Source organism: Salvelinus alpinus, chromosome 31 (assembly GCF_045679555.1).
Source record: "Salvelinus alpinus chromosome 31, SLU_Salpinus.1, whole genome shotgun sequence".
Taxonomy (NCBI): Eukaryota; Metazoa; Chordata; class Actinopteri; order Salmoniformes; family Salmonidae; genus Salvelinus; species Salvelinus alpinus.
In genome coordinates this window covers 18,960,145-18,983,459 of record NC_092116.1, presented here as the reverse complement: position 1 = coordinate 18,983,459, position 23,315 = coordinate 18,960,145, and the positions used below count along the sequence as shown (strand labels likewise).

The 23,315-nt window shown below is 38.5% G+C and overlaps 19 non-coding genes across 19 annotated transcripts; all 19 read left to right on the top strand.

Moving 5' to 3' along the window:
• Positions 1-3: 3 nt before the first annotated feature.
• On the top strand, positions 4-77 carry trnan-guu (transfer RNA asparagine (anticodon GUU)). Its single transcript has one exon. It is a non-coding gene; the product is annotated as a tRNA-Asn (tRNA).
• Positions 78-1,612: 1,535 nt separating this feature from the next.
• Positions 1,613-1,684, top strand: trnad-guc (transfer RNA aspartic acid (anticodon GUC)). Its single transcript has one exon. It is a non-coding gene; the product is annotated as a tRNA-Asp (tRNA).
• Positions 1,685-2,547: 863 nt separating this feature from the next.
• On the top strand, positions 2,548-2,621 carry trnan-guu (transfer RNA asparagine (anticodon GUU)). Its single transcript has one exon. It is a non-coding gene; the product is annotated as a tRNA-Asn (tRNA).
• Positions 2,622-4,162: 1,541 nt separating this feature from the next.
• On the top strand, positions 4,163-4,234 carry trnad-guc (transfer RNA aspartic acid (anticodon GUC)). Its single transcript has one exon. It is a non-coding gene; the product is annotated as a tRNA-Asp (tRNA).
• Positions 4,235-5,097: 863 nt separating this feature from the next.
• Positions 5,098-5,171, top strand: trnan-guu (transfer RNA asparagine (anticodon GUU)). Its single transcript has one exon. It is a non-coding gene; the product is annotated as a tRNA-Asn (tRNA).
• A 1,553-nt stretch (positions 5,172-6,724) lies between these two features.
• trnad-guc (transfer RNA aspartic acid (anticodon GUC)) lies at positions 6,725-6,796 on the top strand. Its single transcript has one exon. It is a non-coding gene; the product is annotated as a tRNA-Asp (tRNA).
• Positions 6,797-7,659: 863 nt separating this feature from the next.
• On the top strand, positions 7,660-7,733 carry trnan-guu (transfer RNA asparagine (anticodon GUU)). The gene has a single exon. It is a non-coding gene; the product is annotated as a tRNA-Asn (tRNA).
• Positions 7,734-9,286: 1,553 nt separating this feature from the next.
• On the top strand, positions 9,287-9,358 carry trnad-guc (transfer RNA aspartic acid (anticodon GUC)). Its single transcript has one exon. It is a non-coding gene; the product is annotated as a tRNA-Asp (tRNA).
• An 863-nt stretch (positions 9,359-10,221) lies between these two features.
• Positions 10,222-10,295, top strand: trnan-guu (transfer RNA asparagine (anticodon GUU)). The gene has a single exon. It is a non-coding gene; the product is annotated as a tRNA-Asn (tRNA).
• A 1,555-nt stretch (positions 10,296-11,850) lies between these two features.
• Positions 11,851-11,922, top strand: trnad-guc (transfer RNA aspartic acid (anticodon GUC)). The gene has a single exon. It is a non-coding gene; the product is annotated as a tRNA-Asp (tRNA).
• An 863-nt stretch (positions 11,923-12,785) lies between these two features.
• Positions 12,786-12,859, top strand: trnan-guu (transfer RNA asparagine (anticodon GUU)). The gene has a single exon. It is a non-coding gene; the product is annotated as a tRNA-Asn (tRNA).
• A 1,543-nt stretch (positions 12,860-14,402) lies between these two features.
• trnad-guc (transfer RNA aspartic acid (anticodon GUC)) lies at positions 14,403-14,474 on the top strand. The gene has a single exon. It is a non-coding gene; the product is annotated as a tRNA-Asp (tRNA).
• Positions 14,475-15,337: 863 nt separating this feature from the next.
• trnan-guu (transfer RNA asparagine (anticodon GUU)) lies at positions 15,338-15,411 on the top strand. The gene has a single exon. It is a non-coding gene; the product is annotated as a tRNA-Asn (tRNA).
• A 1,565-nt stretch (positions 15,412-16,976) lies between these two features.
• On the top strand, positions 16,977-17,048 carry trnad-guc (transfer RNA aspartic acid (anticodon GUC)). Its single transcript has one exon. It is a non-coding gene; the product is annotated as a tRNA-Asp (tRNA).
• An 863-nt stretch (positions 17,049-17,911) lies between these two features.
• trnan-guu (transfer RNA asparagine (anticodon GUU)) lies at positions 17,912-17,985 on the top strand. Its single transcript has one exon. It is a non-coding gene; the product is annotated as a tRNA-Asn (tRNA).
• A 1,565-nt stretch (positions 17,986-19,550) lies between these two features.
• Positions 19,551-19,622, top strand: trnad-guc (transfer RNA aspartic acid (anticodon GUC)). Its single transcript has one exon. It is a non-coding gene; the product is annotated as a tRNA-Asp (tRNA).
• An 863-nt stretch (positions 19,623-20,485) lies between these two features.
• Positions 20,486-20,559, top strand: trnan-guu (transfer RNA asparagine (anticodon GUU)). Its single transcript has one exon. It is a non-coding gene; the product is annotated as a tRNA-Asn (tRNA).
• A 1,553-nt stretch (positions 20,560-22,112) lies between these two features.
• trnad-guc (transfer RNA aspartic acid (anticodon GUC)) lies at positions 22,113-22,184 on the top strand. Its single transcript has one exon. It is a non-coding gene; the product is annotated as a tRNA-Asp (tRNA).
• An 863-nt stretch (positions 22,185-23,047) lies between these two features.
• Positions 23,048-23,121, top strand: trnan-guu (transfer RNA asparagine (anticodon GUU)). Its single transcript has one exon. It is a non-coding gene; the product is annotated as a tRNA-Asn (tRNA).
• Positions 23,122-23,315: the final 194 nt, after the last annotated feature.

The following is a 23,315-nucleotide window of genomic DNA, read 5'->3' as shown; positions in this document are numbered from 1 at the left end:
TTAGTCTCTGTGGCGCAATTGGTTAGCGCGTTAGACTGTTAATCTAAAGGTTGGTGGTTCAAGCCCACCCAGGGACGAGTGTTTTCTAGTTGTTGAGCGCCGTGATGTAAGAAGACATTCCTGTAGTGTAAGTAAATTTGATTCCATGTGTGACTGACTCGTCCTGTATTCTGTTTTTAGACGTGATTGGTGAGTTGTTGAATGTAAAAGACGAGGAGTATGATATTTTACATCCTTGTAAAATGGCCTGTGATCATCAGTTGCTGAATAGCTTCACCATATATCTAAACTCCATATCGAATTATATATATATATATATATATATATATATATATATATATATATATATATATATATACATACATACACACATACAGTACCAGTCAATAGTTTGGACACACCTCCTCATTCAAGGGTTTTTCTTTATTTTGACTATTTTCTACATTGTAGAATAATAGTGAAGACATAAAAACTATGAAATAACACATATGGAATCATGTAGTAACCAAAAAAGTGTTAAACAAATCAACATTTTTTTATATTTGAGATTCTTCAAAGTAGCCACCCTTTGCCTTGATGACAGCTTTGCACACTCTTGGCATTCTCTCAACCAGCTTCATGAGGCATTCACCTGGAATGCCTTTCAATTAACAGGTGTGCCTTGTTAGAAGTTAATTTGTGTAATTTCTTTCCTTCGTAATGCGTTTCAGCCAATCAGTTGTGTTGTGACAAGGTAGGGTTGGAATACAGAAGATAGCCCTATTTGGTAAAAGACCAAGTCAATATTATGGCAAGAACAGCTCAAATGAGCAAAGAGAAACGACGGTACAAATGAATGTATTTTGTCTCGTTGTTTAAAGTGTGCGCAGGACTTGTTTGTAGACAAATGTTGCTATTGTGTTTATTAGGGATGGGCATTTGAAATGATTTCACTAATCGGGATAATATGACATTATTTCTGCTATCAGGATAGTGGACATTCAAAAAACGCAGATAAAAATAACACTTGACAAGTCAGAATACCACAACGGAAAGGCTGCAATTCTCCAGTAGTTTTTGGCTAGCAGCAACGGTGAAAGAGAAGTCTGATTTTCACCATGATTGATGGATTCTGTTTGAAATGACTTTTCTGGAGAGTGTTTTGCATTGCTCTGGGTCAGGTGTTGTGGAGCCTTGGCTATGTACTCGACAGTAATTGCTATTTGAAGTGTAGAAAATAGGTTGTCAGAGTTGACTGGAGGACTAAATGCGCTAGCGCAATGCACCGTCATCAAAACAAAAATCAACAGTTCAACTGTTGTTTTATTAAATAAAGATTTTCAATTGTCACGGTATATCCCTGTATGTAATAATGTCTCAATGATCATTTAATTTAGAAAAAACGTTTTCATTGTTAAAATAGGCCCACCCCACAAAAAAAGGTCAAGAAAAATGAACACGCACACAAGTAATGGAATACTGAGGTCCGTTCGGATATTTGAATATTCAAACAACCGTGATCGTCTGTTGTGTGTGTAGGCGTGTCTAAATGTGTACTTATGTTGACAACGAAGAGGATGCTGTTGCCCTAACGGAACTGATCTGCATAGGTAGAATTCCAGGACACACTCAGTCCTCGTTAGTATAGTGGTCAGTATCCCCGCCTGTCACGCGGGAGACCGGGGTTCAATTCCCCGATGGGGAGGAAATAATTTTTTCCCCCTCTTACTTCTTTCTGCCTGTGAGAGAAGCCTCATTGTAAAATCACGTTCAGTACTTGTCTTTACTCCACTATAGCTACTCTACAGTGTCATTTAACCCACTTGTAAAAGGGATGGTGGTGGCAAAGGTCTGTTGTTTTATTACTGTAGATCTTGACCGTTCTGTTTTGAAAATATAAATGTCACTCAAAGGACCATATCATTGTTATCCATCTGGCTAAGGGACCTTCAATTAACAATCTATAATAGATTACCACAGTATGAGTCATAATACCCATAAAACCTAGCAGTCAAACATGAAAATGGTTACAATCGTTTTTCGACCATACATTTTTCCCAAAGGGGATTTTGGTAACACTTCAAATTAGGTGGGTGATTTGCGTAAGCTTGCCCCGGCGTGACATTTTTATAACCGTGTAAATTTCTCCCAGACAAGGTGACTTTCATGAATATATTCACTTGTATTTACCCAGCCCAAAATGAAATAGAGGCGTCACTACAGACACCCTGGTTTGAATCCAGACTCTATCACAACTGGCTGTGATTTGTGAGTCCCATAGGGCGGCGCACAATTGGCCCAGCGTCGTCCGGGTTTGGCCGGTGTAGGCCTTCATTGGTTTTGATAGCATTTAAAGATAAAAGATATCTTTAAGATAAACCATGTAGTATATACGTCTGTTCAGATCTGGATGTTACCCCTCTGTTTTGCCATACAATTATGACTGAAAGCTGAATATTTGCCTGTCTGGATAAGATAGTAGAATTTTTGCAACCATGTAACGGCGGAGTGATTTCCATCAAATGAACGTGGTCCTTGTTCCACGTGTGTCCACTGCCTAGCAGCTTAGTCTCTGTGGCGCAATTGGTTAGCGCGTTAGACTGTTAATCTAAAGGTTGGTGGTTCAAGCCCACCCAGGGACGAGTGTTTTCTAGTTGTTGAGCGCCGTGATGTAAGAAGACATTCCTGTAGTGTAAGTAAATTTGATTCCATGTGTGACTGACTCGTCCTGTATTCTGTTTTTAGACGTGATTGGTGAGTTGTTGAATGTAAAAGACGAGGAGTATGATATTTTACATCCTTGTAAAATGGCCTGTGATCATCAGTTGCTGAATAGCTTCACCATATATCTAAACTCCATATCGAATTATATATATATATATATATATATATATATATATATATATATATATATATATATATATATATACATACATACACACATACAGTACCAGTCAATAGTTTGGACACACCTCCTCATTCAAGGGTTTTTCTTTATTTTGACTATTTTCTACATTGTAGAATAATAGTGAAGACATAAAAACTATGAAATAACACATATGGAATCATGTAGTAACCAAAAAAGTGTTAAACAAATCAACATTTTTTTATATTTGAGATTCTTCAAAGTAGCCACCCTTTGCCTTGATGACAGCTTTGCACACTCTTGGCATTCTCTCAACCAGCTTCATGAGGCATTCACCTGGAATGCCTTTCAATTAACAGGTGTGCCTTGTTAGAAGTTAATTTGTGTAATTTCTTTCCTTCGTAATGCGTTTCAGCCAATCAGTTGTGTTGTGACAAGGTAGGGTTGGAATACAGAAGATAGCCCTATTTGGTAAAAGACCAAGTCAATATTATGGCAAGAACAGCTCAAATGAGCAAAGAGAAACGACGGTACAAATGAATGTATTTTGTCTCGTTGTTTAAAGTGTGCGCAGGACTTGTTTGTAGACAAATGTTGCTATTGTGTTTATTAGGGATGGGCATTTAAAATGATTTCACTAATCGGGATAATATGACATTATTTCTGCTATCAGGATAGTGGACATTCAAAAAACGCAGATAAAAATAACACTTGACAAGTCAGAATACCACAACGGAAAGGCTGCAATTCTCCAGTAGTTTTTGGCTAGCAGCAACGGTGAAAGAGAAGTCTGATTTTCACCATGATTGATGGATTCTGTTTGAAATGACTTTTCTGGAGAGTGTTTTGCATTGCTCTGGGTCAGGTGTTGTGGAGCCTTGGCTATGTACTCGACAGTAATTGCTATTTGAAGTGTAGAAAATAGGTTGTCAGAGTTGACTGGAGGACTAAATGCGCTAGCGCAATGCACCGTCATCAAAACAAAAATCAACAGTTCAACTGTTGTTTTATTAAATAAAGATTTTCAATTGTCACGGTATATCCCTGTATGTAATAATGTCTCAATGATCATTTAATTTAGAAAAAACGTTTTCATTGTTAAAATAGGCCCACCCCACAAAAAAAGGTCAAGAAAAATGAACACGCACACAAGTAATGGAATACTGAGGTCCGTTCGGATATTTGAATATTCAAACAACCGTGATCGTCTGTTGTGTGTGTAGGCGTGTCTAAATGTGTACTTATGTTGACAACGAAGAGGATGCTGTTGCCCTAACGGAACTGATCTGCATAGGTAGAATTCCAGGACACACTCAGTCCTCGTTAGTATAGTGGTCAGTATCCCCGCCTGTCACGCGGGAGACCGGGGTTCAATTCCCCGATGGGGAGGAAATAATTTTTTCCCCCTCTTACTTCTTTCTGCCTGTGAGAGAAGCCTCATTGTAAAATCACGTTCAGTACTTGTCTTTACTCCACTATAGCTACTCTACAGTGTCATTTAACCCACTTGTAAAAGGGATGGTGGTGGCAAAGGTCTGTTGTTTTATTACTGTAGATCTTGACCGTTCTGTTTTGAAAATATAAATGTCACTCAAAGGACCATATCATTGTTATCCATCTGGCTAAGGGACCTTCAATTAACAATCTATAATAGATTACCACAGTATGAGTCATAATACCCATAAAACCTAGCAGTCAAACATGAAAATGGTTACAATCGTTTTTCGACCATACATTTTTCCCAAAGGGGATTTTGGTAACACTTCAAATTAGGTGGGTGATTTGCGTAAGCTTGCCCCGGCGTGACATTTTTATAACCGTGTAAATTTCTCCCAGACAAGGTGACTTTCATGAATATATTCACTTGTATTTACCCAGCCCAAAATGAAATAGAGGCGTCACTACAGACACCCTGGTTTGAATCCAGACTCTATCACAACTGGCTGTGATTTGTGAGTCCCATAGGGCGGCGCACAATTGGCCCAGCGTCGTCCGGGTTTGGCCGGTGTAGGCCTTCATTGGTTTTGATAGCATTTAAAGATAAAAGATATCTTTAAGATAAACCATGTAGTATATACGTCTGTTCAGATCTGGATGTTACCCCTCTGTTTTGCCATACAATTATGACTGAAAGCTGAATATTTGCCTGTCTGGATAAGATAGTAGAATTTTTGCAACCATGTAACGGCGGAGTGATTTCCATCAAATGAACGTGGTCCTTGTTCCACGTGTGTCCACTGCCTAGCAGCTTAGTCTCTGTGGCGCAATTGGTTAGCGCGTTAGACTGTTAATCTAAAGGTTGGTGGTTCAAGCCCACCCAGGGACGAGTGTTTTCTAGTTGTTGAGCGCCGTGATGTAAGAAGACATTCCTGTAGTGTAAGTAAATTTGATTCCATGTGTGACTGACTCGTCCTGTATTCTGTTTTTAGACGTGATTGGTGAGTTGTTGAATGTAAAAGACGAGGAGTATGATATTTTACATCCTTGTAAAATGGCCTGTGATCATCAGTTGCTGAATAGCTTCACCATATATCTAAACTCCATATCGAATTATATATATATATATATATATATATATATATATATATATATATATATATATATATATATATATATATATATATATATACATACACACATACAGTACCAGTCAATAGTTTGGACACACCTCCTCATTCAAGGGTTTTTCTTTATTTTGACTATTTTCTACATTGTAGAATAATAGTGAAGACATAAAAACTATGAAATAACACATATGGAATCATGTAGTAACCAAAAAAGTGTTAAACAAATCAACATTTTTTTATATTTGAGATTCTTCAAAGTAGCCACCCTTTGCCTTGATGACAGCTTTGCACACTCTTGGCATTCTCTCAACCAGCTTCATGAGGCATTCACCTGGAATGCCTTTCAATTAACAGGTGTGCCTTGTTAGAAGTTAATTTGTGTAATTTCTTTCCTTCGTAATGCGTTTCAGCCAATCAGTTGTGTTGTGACATGGTAGGGTTGGAATACAGAAGATAGCCCTATTTGGTAAAAGACCAAGTCAATATTATGGCAAGAACAGCTCAAATGAGCAAAGAGAAACGACGGTACAAATGAATGTATTTTGTCTCGTTGTTTAAAGTGTGCGCAGGACTTGTTTGTAGACAAATGTTGCTATCGTGTTTATTAGGGATGGGCATTTGAAATGATTTCACTAATCGGGATAATATGACATTATTTCTGCTATCAGGATAGTGGACATTCAAAAAACGCAGATAAAAATAACACTTGACAAGTCAGAATACCACAACGGAAAGGCTGCAATTCTCCAGTAGTTTTTGGCTAGCAGCAACGGTGAAAGAGAAGTCTGATTTTCACCATGATTGATGGATTCTGTTTGAAATGACTTTTCTGGAGAGTGTTTTGCATTGCTCTGGGTCAGGTGTTGTGGAGCCTTGGCTATGTACTCGACAGTAATTGCTATTTGAAGTGTAGAAAATAGGTTGTCAGAGTTGACTGGAGGACTAAATGCGCTAGCGCAATGCACCGTCATCAAAACAAAAATCAACAGTTCAACTGTTGTTTTATTAAATAAAGATTTTCAATTGTCACGGTATATCCCTGTATGTAATAATGTCTCAATGATCATTTAATTTAGAAAAAACGTTTTCATTGTTAAAATAGGCCCACCCCACAAAAAAAGGTCAAGAAAAATGAACACGCACACAAGTAATGGAATACTGAGGTCCGTTCGGATATTTGAATATTCAAACAACCGTGATCGTCTGTTGTGTGTGTAGGCGTGTCTAAATGTGTACTTATGTTGACAACGAAGAGGATGCTGTTGCCCTAACGGAACTGATCTGCATAGGTAGAATTCCAGGACACACTCAGTCCTCGTTAGTATAGTGGTCAGTATCCCCGCCTGTCACGCGGGAGACCGGGGTTCAATTCCCCGACGGGGAGGAAATAATTTTTTCCCCCTCTTACTTCTTTCTGCCTGTGAGAGAAGCCTCATTGTAAAATCACGTTCAGTACTTGTCTTTACTCCACTATAGCTACTCTACAGTGTCATTTAACCCACTTGTAAAAGGGATGGTGGTGGCAAAGGTCTGTTGTTTTATTACTGTAGATCTTGACCGTTCTGTTTTGAAAATATAAATGTCACTCAAAGGACCATATCATTGTTATCCATCTGGCTAAGGGACCTTCAATTAACAATCTATAATAGATTACCACAGTATGAGTCATAATACCCATAAAACCTAGCAGTCAAACATGAAAATGGTTACAATCGTTTTTCGACCATACATTTTTCCCAAAGGGGATTTTGGTAACACTTCAAATTAGGTGGGTGATTTGCGTAAGCTTGCCCCGGCGTGACATTTTTATAACCGTGTAAATTTCTCCCAGACAAGGTGACTTTCATGAATATATTCACTTGTATTTACCCAGCCCAAAATGAAATAGAGGCGTCACTACAGACACCCTGGTTTGAATCCAGACTCTATCACAACTGGCTGTGATTTGTGAGTCCCATAGGGCGGCGCACAATTGGCCCAGCGTCGTCCGGGTTTGGCCGGTGTAGGCCTTCATTGGTTTTGATAGCATTTAAAGATAAAAGATATCTTTAAGATAAACCATGTAGTATATACGTCTGTTCAGATCTGGATGTTACCCCTCTGTTTTGCCATACAATTATGACTGAAAGCTGAATATTTGCCTGTCTGGATAAGATAGTAGAATTTTTGCAACCATGTAACGGCGGAGTGATTTCCATCAAATGAACGTGGTCCTTGTTCCACGTGTGTCCACTGCCTAGCAGCTTAGTCTCTGTGGCGCAATTGGTTAGCGCGTTAGACTGTTAATCTAAAGGTTGGTGGTTCAAGCCCACCCAGGGACGAGTGTTTTCTAGTTGTTGAGCGCCGTGATGTAAGAAGACATTCCTGTAGTGTAAGTAAATTTGATTCCATGTGTGACTGACTCGTCCTGTATTCTGTTTTTAGACGTGATTGGTGAGTTGTTGAATGTAAAAGACGAGGAGTATGATATTTTACATCCTTGTAAAATGGCCTGTGATCATCAGTTGCTGAATAGCTTCACCATATATCTAAACTCCATATCGAATTATATATATATATATATATATATATATATATATATATATATATATATATATATATATATATATATATATATATATACATACACACATACAGTACCAGTCAATAGTTTGGACACACCTCCTCATTCAAGGGTTTTTCTTTATTTTGACTATTTTCTACATTGTAGAATAATAGTGAAGACATAAAAACTATGAAATAACACATATGGAATCATGTAGTAACCAAAAAAGTGTTAAACAAATCAACATTTTTTTTATATTTGAGATTCTTCAAAGTAGCCACCCTTTGCCTTGATGACAGCTTTGCACACTCTTGGCATTCTCTCAACCAGCTTCATGAGGCATTCACCTGGAATGCCTTTCAATTAACAGGTGTGCCTTGTTAGAAGTTAATTTGTGTAATTTCTTTCCTTCGTAATGCGTTTCAGCCAATCAGTTGTGTTGTGACAAGGTAGGGTTGGAATACAGAAGATAGCCCTATTTGGTAAAAGACCAAGTCAATATTATGGCAAGAACAGCTCAAATGAGCAAAGAGAAACGACGGTACAAATGAATGTATTTTGTCTCGTTGTTAAAAAGTGTGCGCAGGACTTGTTTGTAGACAAATGTTGCTATCGTGTTTATTAGGGATGGGCATTTGAAATGATTTCACTAATCGGGATAATATGACATTATTTCTGCTATCAGGATAGTGGACATTCAAAAAACGCAGATAAAAATAACACTTGACAAGTCAGAATACCACAACGGAAAGGCTGCAATTCTCCAGTAGTTTTTGGCTAGCAGCAACGGTGAAAGAGAAGTCTGATTTTCACCATGATTGATGGATTCTGTTTGAAATGACTTTTCTGGAGAGTGTTTTGCATTGCTCTGGGTCAGGTGTTGTGGAGCCTTGGCTATGTACTCGACAGTAATTGCTATTTGAAGTGTAGAAAATAGGTTGTCAGAGTTGACTGGAGGACTAAATGCGCTAGCGCAATGCACCGTCATCAAAACAAAAATCAACAGTTCAACTGTTGTTTTATTAAATAAAGATTTTCAATTGTCACGGTATATCCCTGTATGTAATAATGTCTCAATGATCATTTAATTTAGAAAAAACGTTTTCATTGTTAAAATAGGCCCACCCCACAAAAAAAGGTCAAGAAAAATGAACACGCACACAAGTAATGGAATACTGAGGTCCGTTCGGATATTTGAATATTCAAACAACCGTGATCGTCTGTTGTGTGTGTAGGCGTGTCTAAATGTGTACTTATGTTGACAACGAAGAGGATGCTGTTGCCCTAACGGAACTGATCTGCATAGGTAGAATTCCAGGACACACTCAGTCCTCGTTAGTATAGTGGTCAGTATCCCCGCCTGTCACGCGGGAGACCGGGGTTCAATTCCCCGACGGGGAGGAAATAATTTTTTCCCCCTCTTACTTCTTTCTGCCTGTGAGAGAAGCCTCATTGTAAAATCACGTTCAGTACTTGTCTTTACTCCACTATAGCTACTCTACAGTGTCATTTAACCCACTTGTAAAAGGGATGGTGGTGGCAAAGGTCTGTTGTTTTATTACTGTAGATCTTGACCGTTCTGTTTTGAAAATATAAATGTCACTCAAAGGACCATATCATTGTTATCCATCTGGCTAAGGGACCTTCAATTAACAATCTATAATAGATTACCACAGTATGAGTCATAATACCCATAAAACCTAGCAGTCAAACATGAAAATGGTTACAATCGTTTTTCGACCATACATTTTTCCCAAAGGGGATTTTGGTAACACTTCAAATTAGGTGGGTGATTTGCGTAAGCTTGCCCCGGCGTGACATTTTTATAACCGTGTAAATTTCTCCCAGACAAGGTGACTTTCATGAATATATTCACTTGTATTTACCCAGCCCAAAATGAAATAGAGGCGTCACTACAGACACCCTGGTTTGAATCCAGACTCTATCACAACTGGCTGTGATTTGTGAGTCCCATAGGGCGGCGCACAATTGGCCCAGCGTCGTCCGGGTTTGGCCGGTGTAGGCCTTCATTGGTTTTGATAGCATTTAAAGATAAACGATATCTTTAAGATAAACCATGTAGTATATACGTCTGTTCAGATCTGGATGTTACCCCTCTGTTTTGCCATACAATTATGACTGAAAGCTGAATATTTGCCTGTCTGGATAAGATAGTAGAATTTTTGCAACCATGTAACGGCGGAGTGATTTCCATCAAATGAACGGGGTCCTTGTTCCACGTGTGTCCACTGCCTAGCAGCTTAGTCTCTGTGGTGCAATTGGTTAGCGCGTTAGACTGTTAATCTAAAGGTTGGTGGTTCAAGCCCACCCAGGGACGAGTGTTTTCTAGTTGTTGAGCGCCGTGATGTAAGAAGACATTCCTGTAGTGTAAGTAAATTTGATTCCATGTGTGACTGACTCGTCCTGTATTCTGTTTTTAGACGTGATTGGTGAGTTGTTGAATGTAAAAGACGAGGAGTATGATATTTTACATCCTTGTAAAATGGCCTGTGATCATCAGTTGCTGAATAGCTTCACCATATATCTAAACTCCATATCGAATTATATATATATATATATATATATATATATATATATATATATATATATATATATATATATATATATATATATATATATATACATACACACATACAGTACCAGTCAATAGTTTGGACACACCTCCTCATTCAAGGGTTTTTCTTTATTTTGACTATTTTCTACATTGTAGAATAATAGTGAAGACATAAAAACTATGAAATAACACATATGGAATCATGTAGTAACCAAAAAAGTGTTAAACAAATCAACATTTTTTTATATTTGAGATTCTTCAAAGTAGCCACCCTTTGCCTTGATGACAGCTTTGCACACTCTTGGCATTCTCTCAACCAGCTTCATGAGGCATTCACCTGGAATGCCTTTCAATTAACAGGTGTGCCTTGTTAGAAGTTAATTTGTGTAATTTCTTTCCTTCGTAATGAGTTTCAGCCAATCAGTTGTGTTGTGACATGGTAGGGTTGGAATACAGAAGATAGCCCTATTTGGTAAAAGACCAAGTCAATATTATGGCAAGAACAGCTCAAATGAGCAAAGAGAAACGACGGTACAAATGAATGTATTTTGTCTCGTTGTTTAAAGTGTGCGCAGGACTTGTTTGTAGACAAATGTTGCTATCGTGTTTATTAGGGATGGGCATTTGAAATGATTTCACTAATCGGGATAATATGACATTATTTCTGCTATCAGGATAGTGGACATTCAAAAAACGCAGATAAAAATAACACTTGACAAGTCAGAATACCACAACGGAAAGGCTGCAATTCTCCAGTAGTTTTTGGCTAGCAGCAACGGTGAAAGAGAAGTCTGATTTTCACCATGATTGATGGATTCTGTTTGAAATGACTTTTCTGGAGAGTGTTTTGCATTGCTCTGGGTCAGGTGTTGTGGAGCCTTGGCTATGTACTCGACAGTAATTGCTATTTGAAGTGTAGAAAATAGGTTGTCAGAGTTGACTGGAGGACTAAATGCGCTAGCGCAATGCACCGTCATCAAAACAAAAATCAACAGTTCAACTGTTGTTTTATTAAATAAAGATTTTCAATTGTCACGGTATATCCCTGTATGTAATAATGTCTCAATGATCATTTAATTTAGAAAAAACGTTTTCATTGTTAAAATAGGCCCACCCCACAAAAAAAGGTCAAGAAAAATGAACACGCACACAAGTAATGGAATACTGAGGTCCGTTCGGATATTTGAATATTCAAACAACCGTGATCGTCTGTTGTGTGTGTAGGCGTGTCTAAATGTGTACTTATGTTGACAACGAAGAGGATGCTGTTGCCCTAACGGAACTGATCTGCATAGGTAGAATTCCAGGACACACTCAGTCCTCGTTAGTATAGTGGTCAGTATCCCCGCCTGTCACGCGGGAGACCGGGGTTCAATTCCCCGACGGGGAGGAAATAATTTTTTCCCCCTCTTACTTCTTTCTGCCTGTGAGAGAAGCCTCATTGTAAAATCACGTTCAGTACTTGTCTTTACTCCACTATAGCTACTCTACAGTGTCATTTAACCCACTTGTAAAAGGGATGGTGGTGGCAAAGGTCTGTTGTTTTATTACTGTAGATCTTGACCGTTCTGTTTTGAAAATATAAATGTCACTCAAAGGACCATATCATTGTTATCCATCTGGCTAAGGGACCTTCAATTAACAATCTATAATAGATTACCACAGTATGAGTCATAATACCCATAAAACCTAGCAGTCAAACATGAAAATGGTTACAATCGTTTTTCGACCATACATTTTTCCCAAAGGGGATTTTGGTAACACTTCAAATTAGGTGGGTGATTTGCGTAAGCTTGCCCCGGCGTGACATTTTTATAACCGTGTAAATTTCTCCCAGACAAGGTGACTTTCATGAATATATTCACTTGTATTTACCCAGCCCAAAATGAAATAGAGGCGTCACTACAGACACCCTGGTTTGAATCCAGACTCTATCACAACTGGCTGTGATTTGTGAGTCCCATAGGGCGGCGCACAATTGGCCCAGCGTCGTCCGGGTTTGGCCGGTGTAGGCCTTCATTGGTTTTGATAGCATTTAAAGATAAACGATATCTTTAAGATAAACCATGTAGTATATACGTCTGTTCAGATCTGGATGTTACCCCTCTGTTTTGCCATACAATTATGACTGAAAGCTGAATATTTGCCTGTCTGGATAAGATAGTAGAATTTTTGCAACCATGTAACGGCGGAGTGATTTCCATCAAATGAACGTGGTCCTTGTTCCACGTGTGTCCACTGCCTAGCAGCTTAGTCTCTGTGGCGCAATTGGTTAGCGCGTTAGACTGTTAATCTAAAGGTTGGTGGTTCAAGCCCACCCAGGGACGAGTGTTTTCTAGTTGTTGAGCGCCGTGATGTAAGAAGACATTCCTGTAGTGTAAGTAAATTTGATTCCATGTGTGACTGACTCGTCCTGTATTCTGTTTTTAGACGTGATTGGTGAGTTGTTGAATGTAAAAGACGAGGAGTATGATATTTTACATCCTTGTAAAATGGCCTGTGATCATCAGTTGCTGAATAGCTTCACCATATATCTAAACTCCATATCGAATTATATATATATATATATATATATATATATATATATATATATATATATATATATATATATATATATACATACACACATACAGTACCAGTCAATAGTTTGGACACACCTCCTCATTCAAGGGTTTTTCTTTATTTTGACTATTTTCTACATTGTAGAATAATAGTGAAGACATAAAAACTATGAAATAACACATATGGAATCATGTAGTAACCAAAAAAGTGTTAAACAAATCAACATTTTTTTTATATTTGAGATTCTTCAAAGTAGCCACCCTTTGCCTTGATGACAGCTTTGCACACTCTTGGCATTCTCTCAACCAGCTTCATGAGGCATTCACCTGGAATGCCTTTCAATTAACAGGTGTGCCTTGTTAGAAGTTAATTTGTGTAATTTCTTTCCTTCGTAATGCGTTTCAGCCAATCAGTTGTGTTGTGACAAGGTAGGGTTGGAATACAGAAGATAGCCCTATTTGGTAAAAGACCAAGTCAATATTATGGCAAGAACAGCTCAAATGAGCAAAGAGAAACGACGGTACAAATGAATGTATTTTGTCTCGTTGTTAAAAAGTGTGCGCAGGACTTGTTTGTAGACAAATGTTGCTATCGTGTTTATTAGGGATGGGCATTTGAAATGATTTCACTAATCGGGATAATATGACATTATTTCTGCTATCAGGATAGTGGACATTCAAAAAACGCAGATAAAAATAACACTTGACAAGTCAGAATACCACAACGGAAAGGCTGCAATTCTCCAGTAGTTTTTGGCTAGCAGCAACGGTGAAAGAGAAGTCTGATTTTCACCATGATTGATGGATTCTGTTTGAAATGACTTTTCTGGAGAGTGTTTTGCATTGCTCTGGGTCAGGTGTTGTGGAGCCTTGGCTATGTACTCGACAGTAATTGCTATTTGAAGTGTAGAAAATAGGTTGTCAGAGTTGACTGGAGGACTAAATGCGCTAGCGCAATGCACCGTCATCAAAACAAAAATCAACAGTTCAACTGTTGTTTTATTAAATAAAGATTTTCAATTGTCACGGTATATCCCTGTATGTAATAATGTCTCAATGATCATTTAATTTAGAAAAAACGTTTTCATTGTTAAAATAGGCCCACCCCACAAAAAAAGGTCAAGAAAAATGAACACGCACACAAGTAATGGAATACTGAGGTCCGTTCGGATATTTGAATATTCAAACAACCGTGATCGTCTGTTGTGTGTGTAGGCGTGTCTAAATGTGTACTTATGTTGACAACGAAGAGGATGCTGTTGCCCTAACGGAACTGATCTGCATAGGTAGAATTCCAGGACACACTCAGTCCTCGTTAGTATAGTGGTCAGTATCCCCGCCTGTCACGCGGGAGACCGGGGTTCAATTCCCCGACGGGGAGGAAATAATTTTTTCCCCCTCTTACTTCTTTCTGCCTGTGAGAGAAGCCTCATTGTAAAATCACGTTCAGTACTTGTCTTTACTCCACTATAGCTACTCTACAGTGTCATTTAACCCACTTGTAAAAGGGATGGTGGTGGCAAAGGTCTGTTGTTTTATTACTGTAGATCTTGACCGTTCTGTTTTGAAAATATAAATGTCACTCAAAGGACCATATCATTGTTATCCATCTGGCTAAGGGACCTTCAATTAACAATCTATAATAGATTACCACAGTATGAGTCATAATACCCATAAAACCTAGCAGTCAAACATGAAAATGGTTACAATCGTTTTTCGACCATACATTTTTCCCAAAGGGGATTTTGGTAACACTTCAAATTAGGTGGGTGATTTGCGTAAGCTTGCCCCGGCGTGACATTTTTATAACCGTGTAAATTTCTCCCAGACAAGGTGACTTTCATGAATATATTCACTTGTATTTACCCAGCCCAAAATGAAATAGAGGCGTCACTACAGACACCCTGGTTTGAATCCAGACTCTATCACAACTGGCTGTGATTTGTGAGTCCCATAGGGCGGCGCACAATTGGCCCAGCGTCGTCCGGGTTTGGCCGGTGTAGGCCTTCATTGGTTTTGATAGCATTTAAAGATAAACGATATCTTTAAGATAAACCATGTAGTATATACGTCTGTTCAGATCTGGATGTTACCCCTCTGTTTTGCCATACAATTATGACTGAAAGCTGAATATTTGCCTGTCTGGATAAGATAGTAGAATTTTTGCAACCATGTAACGGCGGAGTGATTTCCATCAAATGAACGGGGTCCTTGTTCCACGTGTGTCCACTGCCTAGCAGCTTAGTCTCTGTGGTGCAATTGGTTAGCGCGTTAGACTGTTAATCTAAAGGTTGGTGGTTCAAGCCCACCCAGGGACGAGTGTTTTCTAGTTGTTGAGCGCCGTGATGTAAGAAGACATTCCTGTAGTGTAAGTAAATTTGATTCCATGTGTGACTGACTCGTCCTGTATTCTGTTTTTAGACGTGATTGGTGAGTTGTTGAATGTAAAAGACGAGGAGTATGATATTTTACATCCTTGTAAAATGGCCTGTGATCATCAGTTGCTGAATAGCTTCACCATATATCTAAACTCCATATCGAATTATATATATATATATATATATATATATATATATATATATATATATATATATATATATATATATATATATATATATATATATATATATATACATACACACATACAGTACCAGTCAATAGTTTGGACACACCTCCTCATTCAAGGGTTTTTCTTTATTTTGACTATTTTCTACATTGTAGAATAATAGTGAAGACATAAAAACTATGAAATAACACATATGGAATCATGTAGTAACCAAAAAAGTGTTAAACAAATCAACATTTTTTTATATTTGAGATTCTTCAAAGTAGCCACCCTTTGCCTTGATGACAGCTTTGCACACTCTTGGCATTCTCTCAACCAGCTTCATGAGGCATTCACCTGGAATGCCTTTCAATTAACAGGTGTGCCTTGTTAGAAGTTAATTTGTGTAATTTCTTTCCTTCGTAATGAGTTTCAGCCAATCAGTTGTGTTGTGACATGGTAGGGTTGGAATACAGAAGATAGCCCTATTTGGTAAAAGACCAAGTCAATATTATGGCAAGAACAGCTCAAATGAGCAAAGAGAAACGACGGTACAAATGAATGTATTTTGTCTCGTTGTTTAAAGTGTGCGCAGGACTTGTTTGTAGACAAATGTTGCTATCGTGTTTATTAGGGATGGGCATTTGAAATGATTTCACTAATCGGGATAATATGACATTATTTCTGCTATCAGGATAGTGGACATTCAAAAAACGCAGATAAAAATAACACTTGACAAGTCAGAATACCACAACGGAAAGGCTGCAATTCTCCAGTAGTTTTTGGCTAGCAGCAACGGTGAAAGAGAAGTCTGATTTTCACCATGATTGATGGATTCTGTTTGAAATGACTTTTCTGGAGAGTGTTTTGCATTGCTCTGGGTCAGGTGTTGTGGAGCCTTGGCTATGTACTCGACAGTAATTGCTATTTGAAGTGTAGAAAATAGGTTGTCAGAGTTGACTGGAGGACTAAATGCGCTAGCGCAATGCACCGTCATCAAAACAAAAATCAACAGTTCAACTGTTGTTTTATTAAATAAAGATTTTCAATTGTCACGGTATATCCCTGTATGTAATAATGTCTCAATGATCATTTAATTTAGAAAAAACGTTTTCATTGTTAAAATAGGCCCACCCCACAAAAAAAGGTCAAGAAAAATGAACACGCACACAAGTAATGGAATACTGAGGTCCGTTCGGATATTTGAATATTCAAACAACCGTGATCGTCTGTTGTGTGTGTAGGCGTGTCTAAATGTGTACTTATGTTGACAACGAAGAGGATGCTGTTGCCCTAACGGAACTGATCTGCATAGGTAGAATTCCAGGACACACTCAGTCCTCGTTAGTATAGTGGTCAGTATCCCCGCCTGTCACGCGGGAGACCGGGGTTCAATTCCCCGACGGGGAGGAAATAATTTTTTCCCCCTCTTACTTCTTTCTGCCTGTGAGAGAAGCCTCATTGTAAAATCACGTTCAGTACTTGTCTTTACTCCACTATAGCTACTCTACAGTGTCATTTAACCCACTTGTAAAAGGGATGGTGGTGGCAAAGGTCTGTTGTTTTATTACTGTAGATCTTGACCGTTCTGTTTTGAAAATATAAATGTCACTCAAAGGACCATATCATTGTTATCCATCTGGCTAAGGGACCTTCAATTAACAATCTATAATAGATTACCACAGTATGAGTCATAATACCCATAAAACCTAGCAGTCAAACATGAAAATGGTTACAATCGTTTTTCGACCATACATTTTTCCCAAAGGGGATTTTGGTAACACTTCAAATTAGGTGGGTGATTTGCGTAAGCTTGCCCCGGCGTGACATTTTTATAACCGTGTAAATTTCTCCCAGACAAGGTGACTTTCATGAATATATTCACTTGTATTTACCCAGCCCAAAATGAAATAGAGGCGTCACTACAGACACCCTGGTTTGAATCCAGACTCTATCACAACTGGCTGTGATTTGTGAGTCCCATAGGGCGGCGCACAATTGGCCCAGCGTCGTCCGGGTTTGGCCGGTGTAGGCCTTCATTGGTTTTGATAGCATTTAAAGATAAAAGATATCTTTAAGATAAACCATGTAGTATATACGTCTGTTCAGATCTGGATGTTACCCCTCTGTTTTGCCATACAATTATGACTGAAAGCTGAATATTTGCCTGTCTGGATAAGATAGTAGAATTTTTGCAACCATGTAACGGCGGAGTGATTTCCATCAAATGAACGTGGTCCTTGTTCCACGTGTGTCCACTGCCTAGCAGCTTAGTCTCTGTGGCGCAATTGGTTAGCGCGTTAGACTGTTAATCTAAAGGTTGGTGGTTCAAGCCCACCCAGGGACGAGTGTTTTCTAGTTGTTGAGCGCCGTGATGTAAGAAGACATTCCTGTAGTGTAAGTAAATTTGATTCCATGTGTGACTGACTCGTCCTGTATTCTGTTTTTAGACGTGATTGGTGAGTTGTTGAATGTAAAAGACGAGGAGTATGATATTTTACATCCTTGTAAAATGGCCTGTGATCATCAGTTGCTGAATAGCTTCACCATATATCTAAACTCCATATCGAATTATATATATATATATATATATATATATATATATATATATATATATATATATATATATATATATATATATATATATATATATATATATACATACACACATACAGTACCAGTCAATAGTTTGGACACACCTCCTCATTCAAGGGTTTTTCTTTATTTTGACTATTTTCTACATTGTAGAATAATAGTGAAGACATAAAAACTATGAAATAACACATATGGAATCATGTAGTAACCAAAAAAGTGTTAAACAAATCAACATTTTTTTTATATTTGAGATTCTTCAAAGTAGCCACCCTTTGCCTTGATGACAGCTTTGCACACTCTTGGCATTCTCTCAACCAGCTTCATGAGGCATTCACCTGGAATGCCTTTCAATTAACAGGTGTGCCTTGTTAGAAGTTAATTTGTGTAATTTCTTTCCTTCGTAATGCGTTTCAGCCAATCAGTTGTGTTGTGACAAGGTAGGGTTGGAATACAGAAGATAGCCCTATTTGGTAAAAGACCAAGTCAATATTATGGCAAGAACAGCTCAAATGAGCAAAGAGAAACGACGGTACAAATGAATGTATTTTGTCTCGTTGTTAAAAAGTGTGCGCAGGACTTGTTTGTAGACAAATGTTGCTATCGTGTTTATTAGGGATGGGCATTTGAAATGATTTCACTAATCGGGATAATATGACATTATTTCTGCTATCAGGATAGTGGACATTCAAAAAACGCAGATAAAAATAACACTTGACAAGTCAGAATACCACAACGGAAAGGCTGCAATTCTCCAGTAGTTTTTGGCTAGCAGCAACGGTGAAAGAGAAGTCTGATTTTCACCATGATTGATGGATTCTGTTTGAAATGACTTTTCTGGAGAGTGTTTTGCATTGCTCTGGGTCAGGTGTTGTGGAGCCTTGGCTATGTACTCGACAGTAATTGCTATTTGAAGTGTAGAAAATAGGTTGTCAGAGTTGACTGGAGGACTAAATGCGCTAGCGCAATGCACCGTCATCAAAACAAAAATCAACAGTTCAACTGTTGTTTTATTAAATAAAGATTTTCAATTGTCACGGTATATCCCTGTATGTAATAATGTCTCAATGATCATTTAATTTAGAAAAAACGTTTTCATTGTTAAAATAGGCCCACCCCACAAAAAAAGGTCAAGAAAAATGAACACGCACACAAGTAATGGAATACTGAGGTCCGTTCGGATATTTGAATATTCAAACAACCGTGATCGTCTGTTGTGTGTGTAGGCGTGTCTAAATGTGTACTTATGTTGACAACGAAGAGGATGCTGTTGCCCTAACGGAACTGATCTGCATAGGTAGAATTCCAGGACACACTCAGTCCTCGTTAGTATAGTGGTCAGTATCCCCGCCTGTCACGCGGGAGACCGGGGTTCAATTCCCCGACGGGGAGGAAATAATTTTTTCCCCCTCTTACTTCTTTCTGCCTGTGAGAGAAGCCTCATTGTAAAATCACGTTCAGTACTTGTCTTTACTCCACTATAGCTACTCTACAGTGTCATTTAACCCACTTGTAAAAGGGATGGTGGTGGCAAAGGTCTGTTGTTTTATTACTGTAGATCTTGACCGTTCTGTTTTGAAAATATAAATGTCACTCAAAGGACCATATCATTGTTATCCATCTGGCTAAGGGACCTTCAATTAACAATCTATAATAGATTACCACAGTATGAGTCATAATACCCATAAAACCTAGCAGTCAAACATGAAAATGGTTACAATCGTTTTTCGACCATACATTTTTCCCAAAGGGGATTTTGGTAACACTTCAAATTAGGTGGGTGATTTGCGTAAGCTTGCCCCGGCGTGACATTTTTATAACCGTGTAAATTTCTCCCAGACAAGGTGACTTTCATGAATATATTCACTTGTATTTACCCAGCCCAAAATGAAATAGAGGCGTCACTACAGACACCCTGGTTTGAATCCAGACTCTATCACAACTGGCTGTGATTTGTGAGTCCCATAGGGCGGCGCACAATTGGCCCAGCGTCGTCCGGGTTTGGCCGGTGTAGGCCTTCATTGGTTTTGATAGCATTTAAAGATAAAATATATCTTTAAGATAAACCATGTAGTATATACGTCTGTTCAGATCTGGATGTTACCCCTCTGTTTTGCCATACAATTATGACTGAAAGCTGAATATTTGCCTGTCTGGATAAGATAGTAGAATTTTTGCAACCATGTAACGGCGGAGTGATTTCCATCAAATGAACGTGGTCCTTGTTCCACGTGTGTCCACTGCCTAGCAGCTTAGTCTCTGTGGCGCAATTGGTTAGCGCGTTAGACTGTTAATCTAAAGGTTGGTGGTTCAAGCCCACCCAGGGACGAGTGTTTTCTAGTTGTTGAGCGCCGTGATGTAAGAAGACATTCCTGTAGTGTAAGTAAATTTGATTCCATGTGTGACTGACTCGTCCTGTATTCTGTTTTTAGACGTGATTGGTGAGTTGTTGAATGTAAAAGACGAGGAGTATGATATTTTACATCCTTGTAAAATGGCCTGTGATCATCAGTTGCTGAATAGCTTCACCATATATCTAAACTCCATATCGAATTATATATATATATATATATATATATATATATATATATATATATATATATATATATATATATATATATATATATATATATACACACATACAGTACCAGTCAATAGTTTGGACACACCTCCTCATTCAAGGGTTTTTCTTTATTTTGACTATTTTCTACATTGTAGAATAATAGTGAAGACATAAAAACTATGAAATAACACATATGGAATCATGTAGTAACCAAAAAAGTGTTAAACAAATCAACATTTTTTTTATATTTGAGATTCTTCAAAGTAGCCACCCTTTGCCTTGATGACAGCTTTGCACACTCTTGGCATTCTCTCAACCAGCTTCATGAGGCATTCACCTGGAATGCCTTTCAATTAACAGGTGTGCCTTGTTAGAAGTTAATTTGTGTAATTTCTTTCCTTCGTAATGCGTTTCAGCCAATCAGTTGTGTTGTGACAAGGTAGGGTTGGAATACAGAAGATAGCCCTATTTGGTAAAAGACCAAGTCAATATTATGGCAAGAACAGCTCAAATGAGCAAAGAGAAACGACGGTACAAATGAATGTATTTTGTCTCGTTGTTAAAAAGTGTGCGCAGGACTTGTTTGTAGACAAATGTTGCTATCGTGTTTATTAGGGATGGGCATTTGAAATGATTTCACTAATCGGGATAATATGACATTATTTCTGCTATCAGGATAGTGGACATTCAAAAAACGCAGATAAAAATAACACTTGACAAGTCAGAATACCACAACGGAAAGGCTGCAATTCTCCAGTAGTTTTTGGCTAGCAGCAACGGTGAAAGAGAAGTCTGATTTTCACCATGATTGATGGATTCTGTTTGAAATGACTTTTCTGGAGAGTGTTTTGCATTGCTCTGGGTCAGGTGTTGTGGAGCCTTGGCTATGTACTCGACAGTAATTGCTATTTGAAGTGTAGAAAATAGGTTGTCAGAGTTGACTGGAGGACTAAATGCGCTAGCGCAATGCACCGTCATCAAAACAAAAATCAACAGTTCAACTGTTGTTTTATTAAATAAAGATTTTCAATTGTCACGGTATATCCCTGTATGTAATAATGTCTCAATGATCATTTAATTTAGAAAAAACGTTTTCATTGTTAAAATAGGCCCACCCCACAAAAAAAGGTCAAGAAAAATGAACACGCACACAAGTAATGGAATACTGAGGTCCGTTCGGATATTTGAATATTCAAACAACCGTGATCGTCTGTTGTGTGTGTAGGCGTGTCTAAATGTGTACTTATGTTGACAACGAAGAGGATGCTGTTGCCCTAACGGAACTGATCTGCATAGGTAGAATTCCAGGACACACTCAGTCCTCGTTAGTATAGTGGTCAGTATCCCCGCCTGTCACGCGGGAGACCGGGGTTCAATTCCCCGACGGGGAGGAAATAATTTTTTCCCCCTCTTACTTCTTTCTGCCTGTGAGAGAAGCCTCATTGTAAAATCACGTTCAGTACTTGTCTTTACTCCACTATAGCTACTCTACAGTGTCATTTAACCCACTTGTAAAAGGGATGGTGGTGGCAAAGGTCTGTTGTTTTATTACTGTAGATCTTGACCGTTCTGTTTTGAAAATATAAATGTCACTCAAAGGACCATATCATTGTTATCCATCTGGCTAAGGGACCTTCAATTAACAATCTATAATAGATTACCACAGTATGAGTCATAATACCCATAAAACCTAGCAGTCAAACATGAAAATGGTTACAATCGTTTTTCGACCATACATTTTTCCCAAAGGGGATTTTGGTAACACTTCAAATTAGGTGGGTGATTTGCGTAAGCTTGCCCCGGCGTGACATTTTTATAACCGTGTAAATTTCTCCCAGACAAGGTGACTTTCATGAATATATTCACTTGTATTTACCCAGCCCAAAATGAAATAGAGGCGTCACTACAGACACCCTGGTTTGAATCCAGACTCTATCACAACTGGCTGTGATTTGTGAGTCCCATAGGGCGGCGCACAATTGGCCCAGCGTCGTCCGGGTTTGGCCGGTGTAGGCCTTCATTGGTTTTGATAGCATTTAAAGATAAAATATATCTTTAAGATAAACCATGTAGTATATACGTCTGTTCAGATCTGGATGTTACCCCTCTGTTTTGCCATACAATTATGACTGAAAGCTGAATATTTGCCTGTCTGGATAAGATAGTAGAATTTTTGCAACCATGTAACGGCGGAGTGATTTCCATCAAATGAACGTGGTCCTTGTTCCACGTGTGTCCACTGCCTAGCAGCTTAGTCTCTGTGGCGCAATTGGTTAGCGCGTTAGACTGTTAATCTAAAGGTTGGTGGTTCAAGCCCACCCAGGGATGAGTCTTTTCTAGTTGTTGAGCGCCGTGATGTAAGAAGACATTCCTGGAGTGTAAATTTGATTCTGTGTGACTGACTTGTTCTGTATTCTGTTTTTAGACGTGATTGGTGAGTTGTTGAATGTAAAAGACGAGGAGTATGATATTTTACATCCTTGTAAAATGGGTGTCAGTGGCCTGTGATCATCAGTTGCTGA